Source organism: Mus musculus, chromosome 1 (assembly GCF_000001635.26).
Source record: "Mus musculus strain C57BL/6J chromosome 1, GRCm38.p6 C57BL/6J".
NCBI classification, from domain to species: Eukaryota; Metazoa; Chordata; class Mammalia; order Rodentia; family Muridae; genus Mus; species Mus musculus.
Genome location: NC_000067.6, coordinates 144,177,005 through 144,187,470, shown reverse-complemented (window position 1 = coordinate 144,187,470; position 10,466 = coordinate 144,177,005). Strand labels below are relative to the sequence as shown.

At 37.9% G+C, this 10,466-nt stretch overlaps 1 protein-coding gene across 2 annotated transcripts in view; it reads left to right on the top strand.

Moving 5' to 3' along the window:
• Positions 1-10,098: 10,098 nt before the first annotated feature.
• Positions 10,099-10,466, top strand: part of Rgs13 (regulator of G-protein signaling 13) — a 39,987-nt gene continuing 39,619 nt past the window's right edge. Inside the window, exon 1 of one of the 2 annotated variants that reach the window (NM_153171.4) lies at positions 10,099-10,210. The gene's annotated coding sequence lies outside the window, so the exon portion shown is untranslated. Of the gene's footprint in view, positions 10,356-10,466 lie in introns of both variants that reach the window. The other variant, XM_006529613.2, reaches the window with a different exon arrangement.

Below are 10,466 nucleotides of genomic sequence, written 5' to 3'. Positions count from 1 at the left end.
GTCCTGGAGCTGAGACACACAACTCAGCACCTGCACACTGCAGTCATTATCAGCAAGCAAGTCCATTTGCTGTCCCTGTGCTGAAACATGCAAGGCACCACATTAGAGATTGGTTTATGCCTTCTGGGTCACACTGACTTCTAGAATCCAGAAACAGGTATTTAAGCAAGTATGGTAGAGAACTAGGAATCAAATGTGCATATAAGTATCCATCCCTTAGATATGGAGAATACCCTTGGGATAAAAATATAATCAATACATGTGTTGTGTATTTGCATACTTTCCTATTTTGAATAATAACAAAACTCAGTGTGAAGAGACAGGGACTGATTAGCTCTTTCTGCAAAGCAGATGCCCTCCCCCCCCCCCCGTGCTTCTAAAGCCTGTTTTCCTCATTTTCTGAAATAGCATGCTAATTTTAAAAAGCAAAATAATAAAAGACATTTGGGGTGGCAAATGGAAAAGTTTCAGCACTAACAATGCCGTTTCCCCTCGGAACAGCCTTTGGGGAGTGAGGAGAAATGGGTACACTGCCTTTTAAAGAGGAACCTGTGTTCTGTAACCTTAGGGGACCCAGAGAACCACGGGGAAATAAATCACACAATTTTAGGTAAATGGAGTCTAATGGCTTTACTGTTTAACAAGAATGACGTCGGCAGCAGTCCTTGATTCACTCGGAGGTGCCTTATTCTCTGCCTCTGAAGAGGGTTGGCATGAATGGCAGAAGGAAGAAAGCTAAGGAGACAGCTTCCTCCTCAGCTTGTGCTTTGACTTCCTCTGAACTCCCCTGGCTCTTCATTGCACCCAAGAATATGCACAGAAAATATGCAGTTTCACCATTGCATGCTTTTAATGTAAACTGGAAATGTCTTTAGTAAGAGCATCTTAGAAACAGTTTTTTATTTCCTCCATTTCTAGTCAGTTCTGCATACCTTACTTTACATTACTGTCAGTAAGCTGCTTGCTGTAAATGCCTGTGAACCTGAAATTGGATCCTCAACACCATGTAAAAAAGCAGGAATAATACATAATAATAATAATAATACAGGAATAGTACATGCTGGTCACTAGAGAGGTAGATACTAGAGGATTACTAGGGCTTGCACGCCAACCAATCTAACTGAATTAGTAAGCTTCAAGTTCAGTGAGAGGTCTTTTTTGATAAAATAAAGAGGAGATAGATAAATAAAAACACTAACTTCAACATCTGGACTACTCACATACATGCACATACACACACACATGTATACATACATGCACATACATACAAAGGACACTTTGCAACTGAGAAATGTGATTATGGTATGCAAGTCTTCTAAATCATTAACAGAAAATAAATTCAATAAAGTATTGATGGATTTAAATTAAATTCTTTCTCTTCATTTCACTTTGGTTATCCACAACTTTGTCATAAATATACATAATTGTGGATTTTCTGAGGAATTAGCATAAGGTAAGCTATGGCTGGGACCATGATGAATATTGACCAAATGTTACAACATAAATGTTCATGTGTTCTAATTTTTGCTCAGGGGGTATAAAATGAAAAAAAAAAAAAAACCCTAAATGCACTGGATTCTTTTCAGATTAGAATAGTTCTCAAAACTTTCTGGAAGGTTGAAGAAATCCTAATGCCCCTCTCACTAGTAGCCATGTGACTCTCAATTTTCTCTTCTACAAAAAATGAAGCTGGTCATATCTGCTTCTTGAGGTTACTGAAAGGACAAATTCAAGTTATTGGCTACCTATGTATCCTGCAGTTCTTATATAAACAGAATTAACAACATTAGGATTAAGAAATGCAGTATAATAACCATGAGGAATCTGCAGCACACATGATGCAGCTGAGATCTTCACACACACCCATACTGAACTGGACTGCTAGACGATATAAAATAGGAAAACACCAATCCTGTCTCATCACCAGATGTGTTCTAACAGCTGGCCCTAAGCATTGCAGTGCTTACTCCCTGTCTCTCTCTGGCTTCCTCATTTACAGCTTTAAAGAGTCAACCTTAATAGACTATAATGTATACCAAGAGCTCACATCAAATCAATTTTATAGATCCTCTAAATCAATCATGGCTCTCAAACAACATCCAAGACATCTAATGTCTTGTGTGTGACCCAAAACTTAACTTTGTAAGGAAATAGCTAGATGATACAGATTCTTATAGACAATGGTGGTTACAACACATGATCTCTCCCTAGAGAACTGCCAGCAAGACCACTTGAACTAACCTTCTTCAAACCACATCCTCCTAGGCAGTTTGGCCCAACCTCAAGTTCATTTGTTTCTCTTGTGAGGAACAGGCTAATGTGCAAGTAGATGATGAACTTATCTCGTGGGGGCCCTCTGTGCTTCCCAGATGCTATCACAGCCCAACTCTTGGTCGTTCAGGGCAGCTAGCACGAAAAGTCTACATATGAGTAGTCTGAAGCATGAGCAGTCAAGTGACTTTCTCTTCAGTGCCAGTGATCAAAGTAGATGTCTGTTCCCTATGCACTCTTTGAGCCTGCTAATTAAGTCAATTGTTGCTATCCAGACCAATGACTGTTGTTATGAACCTTTCTCCTGGTGGCTGATGCAGGGGTCTTACTCTGAGGCCCCAGTTTCTGGCTGTGCATCCTCCGCTTGCTCCCATTTTACTGCCCTTCATCCGCAGAAGCATCACTAGCACTAGCACTGTGTTTGCCTTCCACACACTGACACATAATCAAATGCTTTCTTGATATTTTTCACAACTAAATCACTAGGCATATTATTTAAATGATTTACCTTTAAGGCCTATAATAATAAGGAATTTTCCACATCCCAAATTTAAGTAAACACTATGTTTGCCTTCTATCTTCTACCTCCTAATCTTTTATGACTTCTTCCAGAAATATCTGTGAGATAGTATGTGGCGTTCAATGCAAATGATAATGAAAATGAGGAGGACTCTGTTTAAAAATATATTGAGAATTGTAAGAGACAGACAACAGGGCATTGACCCTCTGGACCATGTGGGATATGTGTAAGAAGTGCCAAGCACTCAGAGAGGCAGTGTCTCATTTCTATGACACCTCTTTAAGCATAAGCTCTGGTATCTTTCTCAGCTATAAAGCACTATCTCTGTCCCAAAACAAACGACAATAATGTTTTCACCAATATTTTGGCTCCATAGTTTTATGTTGTAGTCTATTGCTATTTGCTAGTTTTCTCTGTCAAATTCTCAGAGATAATGCCATGAACAAGATGATTCACTGAACCAAATGACTCTAATGAGACCTGGGAAGTTTAATCCCTACAATCCCATTCAAGTCTGATTTCTAAAACCTTAGCTACATTCTTAACTGATGACCCCCATCCCTAGTTAACCAGGGAATTGCTGTGCACATGGGCAATGTGACTCTCAATTAATTGTTAAGTTACCTTGCAGGTGGTCCTGCTGGAAATAAGGCTTGACCCTGGACACAGACTCTTCAGCTAAGTGATTGATTTCATAGCAGACAAAACTTTCAAATTCTAGAGCCAATAACATGTCTGTAGGCTAGAGCTTGCTCTGCCAGTTAACAGGGGCTACAGCCTGAATCAATAAGTGGAGCCTAAAAATAAAGCCACATGATCCTTTTGGGAAAGTGCTTGACTTAAAACAGACCCAAGTGGAATATTCCTTAATTACTGCTGTTTTGTAATACTATTTGACCCCTTCTGCTCAGGCATGTTGTGGCTCCCCAGGGTATTTCTAGGCATTGTACTTAGTAATTTAAGCCTGCTTCCAATCTGCTGATAGCATCATTTCTTCTACCAAAAAAAAACTCTGGTCCTCAGCAGAAAGTAAAAATAAAATAAAGAGAACTATACTACATATATTCGTGTTCTACTATCAGATGCAACTAGTGTTTTGAAGTGCTAGAGTTACTTAGAAGTCTGAGTAGTATTTATACAGTATCCAATTTAAATATGTGTTCTTTATATCACGTAATTAAAATACTGAGCATCAACTGATTCATAACTTTAAGCAAGAATTCATTAAGGAATCTTCATGGGAATCTATTCTAAAATAAATCATATGTTGTTTATAATAACCATTCTGGAATCTCTATTTTTTTCTCTAATGTAGTCTATTATATTCTGCTGTTAGTGTTGCATTCCTTTTAAGAACAGTGCTCCAATCTTCTTGCCTGACAAGTTATAATTGAAAGTATAGACCCTTCATTCAATTCAACAGAGTCAAAGCAACAGCACACAGGTGAAGATATTATTCATTGTCTCAGTGTGAAATTAAATAGCTACATATGACTCAGAAAAGGAGGCAGAATTCAAAGAAACCTAAAATTGGTGTCATGTCTCACTGGTAAGAAAAGAAGAGAGAACATATATGAACATAGGGACACACAGGGAAGGAAAGATGTGTTTGTTTGATATTCAACGCAAAATGACAAACCTTGTATTAAAAAGTTATTAGAGTATCTTGGTTTTAGGGAGTCTAACATTAGCCTCACTTCCACCACAGCTCCCATGAGCAGCAGGGCAACACATAGGCTGGTTTCTTTATCCAGTTGCATTGAGCCTTTAAAGCCTTTTAAACTTTCTTCAAATTCTAAATTTTAAGGAGAAAAAATTCTACTTTAATAGGGTTAGGAAAGCTGTTTCTGAAATATCGTCTCCTGTTTCTTGTTTGTACAACCAATATTTAAGTATAAAAATACTTTCATTGTTGTAATAGTCACCTCCAGAAACCAGTTTCACAAAGATGCAATGAAAGCAGATAACTTTTATGAATTTTCATTTCTATTTGCCTTCTGCCCACTCACTTGGGGGTAAACTGGGGTAACTGTCCACCTACCTGAAAAAAAAAGAGGTGGGGGGTTCTAAACTTCCATAGACGGATGGAAATTTTTAATAAAGTTAAACTAATTATATCTCTTGTTACAAATTGCTTTCTGTAGAATTTTTGAATGTGTCTAGAAAAGGTAGATGTTTTTACTTTTTAAATCAAAATCATCCTTTTTTTATGTCTCAGTTCTCTCACTCTATATTCGCTCTGCTCTTCTCCTCAGCTTCATCTGTAACAGTAACTCTTGCATCTGCCCTGGCCACACTGTGCATTTGGAATGTCTTAGTTGGCCCCAGGGCATCCAGGATCATGTCTACTCACATAGCACTCAGTATTCATTTTTCTTTGGATATAATTTTATCTGGGCAAAATGGTTTTTCCTCCACATAAAAATGTTGTAAGACTACATTTTTACTAGAAAATTATACTTAAAAAAAAAGAAAAAAAAAACATTTACTTGATGGTTAGCTTTAGCTTTAGAGTTGCTAAGGGGCAAGTCCCCAGCTATTCAAACTAGAGGGAAAATCGTGTAAATTTTAGTGTAAATTCCAAGTAAGTCTCTCAAGTTTTGAGGACTAGAATGTTTTTTGTTGTTATTTCTTGCCTTTTCTAAGTACTAAAGTTGTTTATCTGATTTTTTGTTTGCCCATCATGTCCCTCCAGAGGTTTCAAGATAGAATTTCAGTCTGTTATTTTCAGACAAACATTGGCTTTGTGTTTCATTGTGTTTCCTTATTTGATAGTTGCAAGAACTCCGTTGTTCAAATTTGCATGCGTTATGAAAATATATTATTTGTGTAAATTATACTTACAAAGTTTAGTATTTCCAAATGTGCATCATAAAGACTATACTAATTACTGGGCATGAAAGATTGGAGCATAAAAGCAAGAATATCCTTTAGGAGGGGAAGAAATATAGATACATAATCCTTCTCAAACCTCACTCCTAAGTTTTTATATAAGTAAAATGAGCTACAAAGGATGCTTTTATCACTTATCATAGGTGAAACCTGTAGAGTAGAAATGCACTTATTCATCGTTGAAATGGTTATTGTGACTTGACTATACCAGTCTCATCATCTCCACATGTGCACTGACACATCACATTCATCAGAAGTGGGAGATTCCTTCTCCAATTACATTCCCCCAAAGACTTACTTTTTGCTCTCCACCTCCCTGAGTGATTGGACACCATCTGGGATTCCTAGAAAGGATTGGGTGCCCATCACCACTTTTCTTTGCACTGAGGGTGAATTTCTTTCAAGTTTAAGTCAGTAGACTCTTAAATAGTGACCTACAAAAACAAAAAACAAACAAACAAACAAACAAACAAAAAAAAAAAAAACCAGAAAATGTAGCATGTGTTTTGCAGCCTTGTTCTACATTGCCCATTAAAAGGTAAGATGTTAATAATGTACAGAAGGGACACTGAATTGATTAGGTGATGTGAAAGTCAATAGGCCTAAGCTTCTAGCTATACATAACTGAGCCCTACATACTCAGGACATTCCTCACTTGAAGAAGCATAGAGTGCTACTTTCACCTGTGACACGCAGGAAGTGCTGACGCTCCACTATCCTTTATACTTCACAGCCTTTGGTTTTATTTAAAAGTACATATAGAACATTAGTGCATATAGTGAAAGCCAGAGTTTAGAAGGCTTAGCATATCTTGTGACATCTGACTACCAAACACCTAAAATACTAGGGGGAAAAAAGTAAGGGCTAGGAGATGACTCAAGATAAAACACATGTTCAGTGAGCGTGAGGACCTGAGTTTGGGTCCTAATGTAAATGTCAGGGGGCATGGTGATGTAACTGTAATCCTAGCATGAAAGAGGCAAAAACAAGATCCCCAGAGCAAGGTGGCTAAATAAAGTAACTGAATCAAGAGCTCTGTGTTCAAATGAGAAATTCTGCCTCAGTATGTAAGGTGAAGTATGACAAAGAAGGGCAACCAATGTCAACCTCTGGCCTACACATGTACAGATATGTAAAGTGTACTGCACACATTTTTACATATATGTAAAAATATATTGTATTTTATACAAACATACAAAAATATGCAATTTTACATATATGTAAAATGTACTGCACACATACATGTTCTTGTGCCCACATGCATATGAACACACATACACATATGCACACCACATACCCACACAAAATAGTAAACATCTGTTAAATGTATAGTGAAATTTGCGAAAAGGAAATACCCTAAGAATCAGCACTCCTAATCCAAAATGGTAACCTAGATTTAAAATACAGATGAGTCCAGTATTTGATAATCTCAGTGACTAGAAACCCACATTTTAAGAATCTTTTTGTACGCCCCTAGGCCCAGTAATGTAATCTCATGCTCCCTCTACTGTAGAAGTTGAGGCTACAGTTTCATTTAAGCCATAATATTCAAAGCCAGTATAGTAAAAGATCATGTCAAAGTATATTAATAAAAATAATTCCTTGCAATCCGCAGAATTTGACCTAAGTATGGAAAAAGCTGACTTTAATATCCTTGAACTAGGGGGCTGACGAGATGTCTCAAAGGTTAAAAGCACTGGCTGCTCTTTCAGAGGAGCCTCATTCAATTCCCAGTACCTACATAGCATCTCACAACAGTCTGTAGCTTTCAATTACAGGGTATCTGATACTCTCACATATGCAAGTAAAATATCAAAGCATGATAAATAAATAGATAGATAGATAGATTGCAATAAACATACATACATACATACATACATACATACATACATACATATGTAAGATTCTTAAACTAGGCCGGAGAGATAGCTCTGCACACACTGCTCCAGCAGAGAACCAAAGTTCAGTTCTCAGAACCTACATCTGGCGGCTCCCACCCATTGTCATGAAAGCTCCAGAGTATCTACTGCCCTCTTCTGGCATCCACGGGCATTTGCACTCACATGTACATATCACCAAGATTGGTGAGAGGAGAGAGAATTTTTATTTTCATTTTTTAAAAGTCCTTAAACTGCTCTGCATTTAGTGAAAGAAAGACAGAGAAAAATAGGAAACTAACTGGCCAATATTGATGTCAAAGACGCAACTCTGTGATCTTCTGAATTTATAATTGAAACCTACCCTTCCCATGTGGTCCAGAAACTCTACTGCAAACATAAAAATAAAAAGCAGAAAAACAGAGCTACCATGGTAATGCCTATCTCCCTAGCTAAGCCGATGCAAGTAATCTCCATAAGGGTGCATCCATGACCCAGTCCTCAAAGTACTCTACCTCTCAAAGGAAGTCTTTGTCGCTACCACATCTGAGAGAACAGTGAGATCCTAACTAATCAGTTAGGACTGGGTGCTCTACTGCATGCTCTAGAGAATGTGGTAATTAAGTACTACCATCATTCTTTGCAATTCCGGGCTATAGGTCCGAAGGCCAACAGTATAACTGCTGACTCCAGAGGAAAGCCAAGAGAACAGATTTGTAGCAGCTTCAGGAGAAATTAAGAATGACTGGAGTTGGTGACTGATCTTTATGGAATGGTATGATAATGGTTATAATTAAAGGCACCTTTAATACAGATAAAGCTGGCTGTTAGCTTGCATGCTGTCTGTATGCCTTTTGTGTAGTTAACAGTGTTGAATTGTTGAATACCCAATAATCTAACTATTGTTGCCACTATACTTGATATTTATACAAGTCAAAAGCCAAAATAAGTTACACGTCTGTTTATCAACAAAGCAGACCGGACAACTCGAGAAACAGGTCTGTACTGTCCTGGGTCCAGACTTTCAGTGGCAATTGTTTGGGCCACATTTCTGGTCATCTGGGCAGTGTGTCAATGTAGACAAGCAGTAGTTGTTCTGGGAGATAAGACACTGGAAAGAAATTCAGCAGAAGGAGCCAAGATTAATAGAAGGCTAAGAAGCAAGGACCCAGAGTTCACGAAAGCAGCAGATAGCAATCTCCCTCCAAACGACAGCAACAGCTGCCTGCTGGGTATAGTTCACTAAGACTTCTCTAGTGTCTAAGAGCTTATAGTGCTCGCAGAATCCGTTAAAATGTACTGGGGCAGAAAAATGGGACCAAGAGTGAGGTCAGAAGGCCTTACATGAAGCCTTACAAAATTAACATATTAAATAAACAAGATGGCAAGGAGGAAGGCTGGAAAACCCCTCTGCCAAGGTTGAGTAAATTCAGCTATTGACAGTCTCAGAGTGCTCTTGAGAGTCTCAAGGGAACCCATGGCTCTATGTAACACTGAAACACCTAGCCCTGGGTAGAGAGGTAAGATGCTAGTAAGATATGGGACACACGAAGTTATATGTCATTCTTCAGTGTCATTTGTCAGTGATCACTTTGTGAACAATCGCTATAATAAGTGGAACAATGGAAATAATCTCAATGTCCTTGAATTGATGAATTAATAATAAAATCTGGACACACAGACAATGTAATTCTATTCAACTCTAAAGAGAAGCTGGAAATACGAGATGCAGGTAAATGGGCAGAACTGGAAACTATTATACTGAGTGAGTAACTCAGATCCAGAAAGACAAATATGTCTTATTTGTGGATCATCTCTCAAAATCTTTAGATTTGAGTATAAATTTGGAGTAACCACAGAGTGCAAGAAAACAAAAAGGGATAATGGAGCAAGAAGTGTGGTGAGATACAGGTTCCTAAATATTTCAAGAAGTGCTCAATGACATCCTGTTCCTTCTTGCTATTTTCTTATTTTATGCCAGCATTTCTATGAGAGAGTTCTGAGAGTTCACACACACACACAAACACACACACACTCAAATACTAGGCATAAGACAAGGGCATTAAACATCTCCCTACAGTTTGTATTTAGTAGATCATGTCTGAAGTGTGGTGTTCAGTTCAAAGTTTAGCAGGCATGTCAACTGACTAAATAACAATCAGGTCAACAAACAATAACAGTCAAAATACTGGCTCAAAGGAACAGCAGAAAGAGCTACAAGGTTGAGCCAAAAAATAAAGAGAGAGCCCTTAGTTTGTTTCAGGTCTTTAATCAATTGACTATTATGAACAGGTTGCTGTCAATAGTTCCCATGACTTGATAATAGTGTTTGCAATGGTAGTTCATTTGTATTCAGGTCTTTTTTTTTTTTAAGGGATTTTCCTTTAGGCTGCACATTGACAAAAGCTGGAAAAACTAATTATTCAGAGGAGAAGTTTTGACTACAACAGTTGAAAATTCTCCAGAGCTGCTGCTTCCAGCCATCTGGACATGTCAGATGTTCTGATAAGTTTAGATAAAAACCTCTTTTATCAGCAAGGCATTGCAATGCCACAGCACTACTTTCCATATTCAAAAAACCTCTCTTTGCATAGATACGTGTCTGTAAAACTAGAATTTCATAGCACAGGGACCCGGAGTGCCATAGAAGGTAATTATACAGACAGTGGCGTGTTTTTATGCCAGGAAAAATAAAGTACTTGGTGTCTCGTGCAATTTCAGAGCCTGATTTCAAAAGGATCGTAACAAGGAGAAAATAAAATGTAGTTTGGTAGACTGCTCCACGGGATATATTTGTGAGTATGAGATTCAGTAGAAGAGTTGGTAAAATAGAAGAATGTTGTCTTGATATAATTCCTAATGGGTACTGACTTCAGTACCTGAGCTGTAGCAGTGCATGTAAGGTA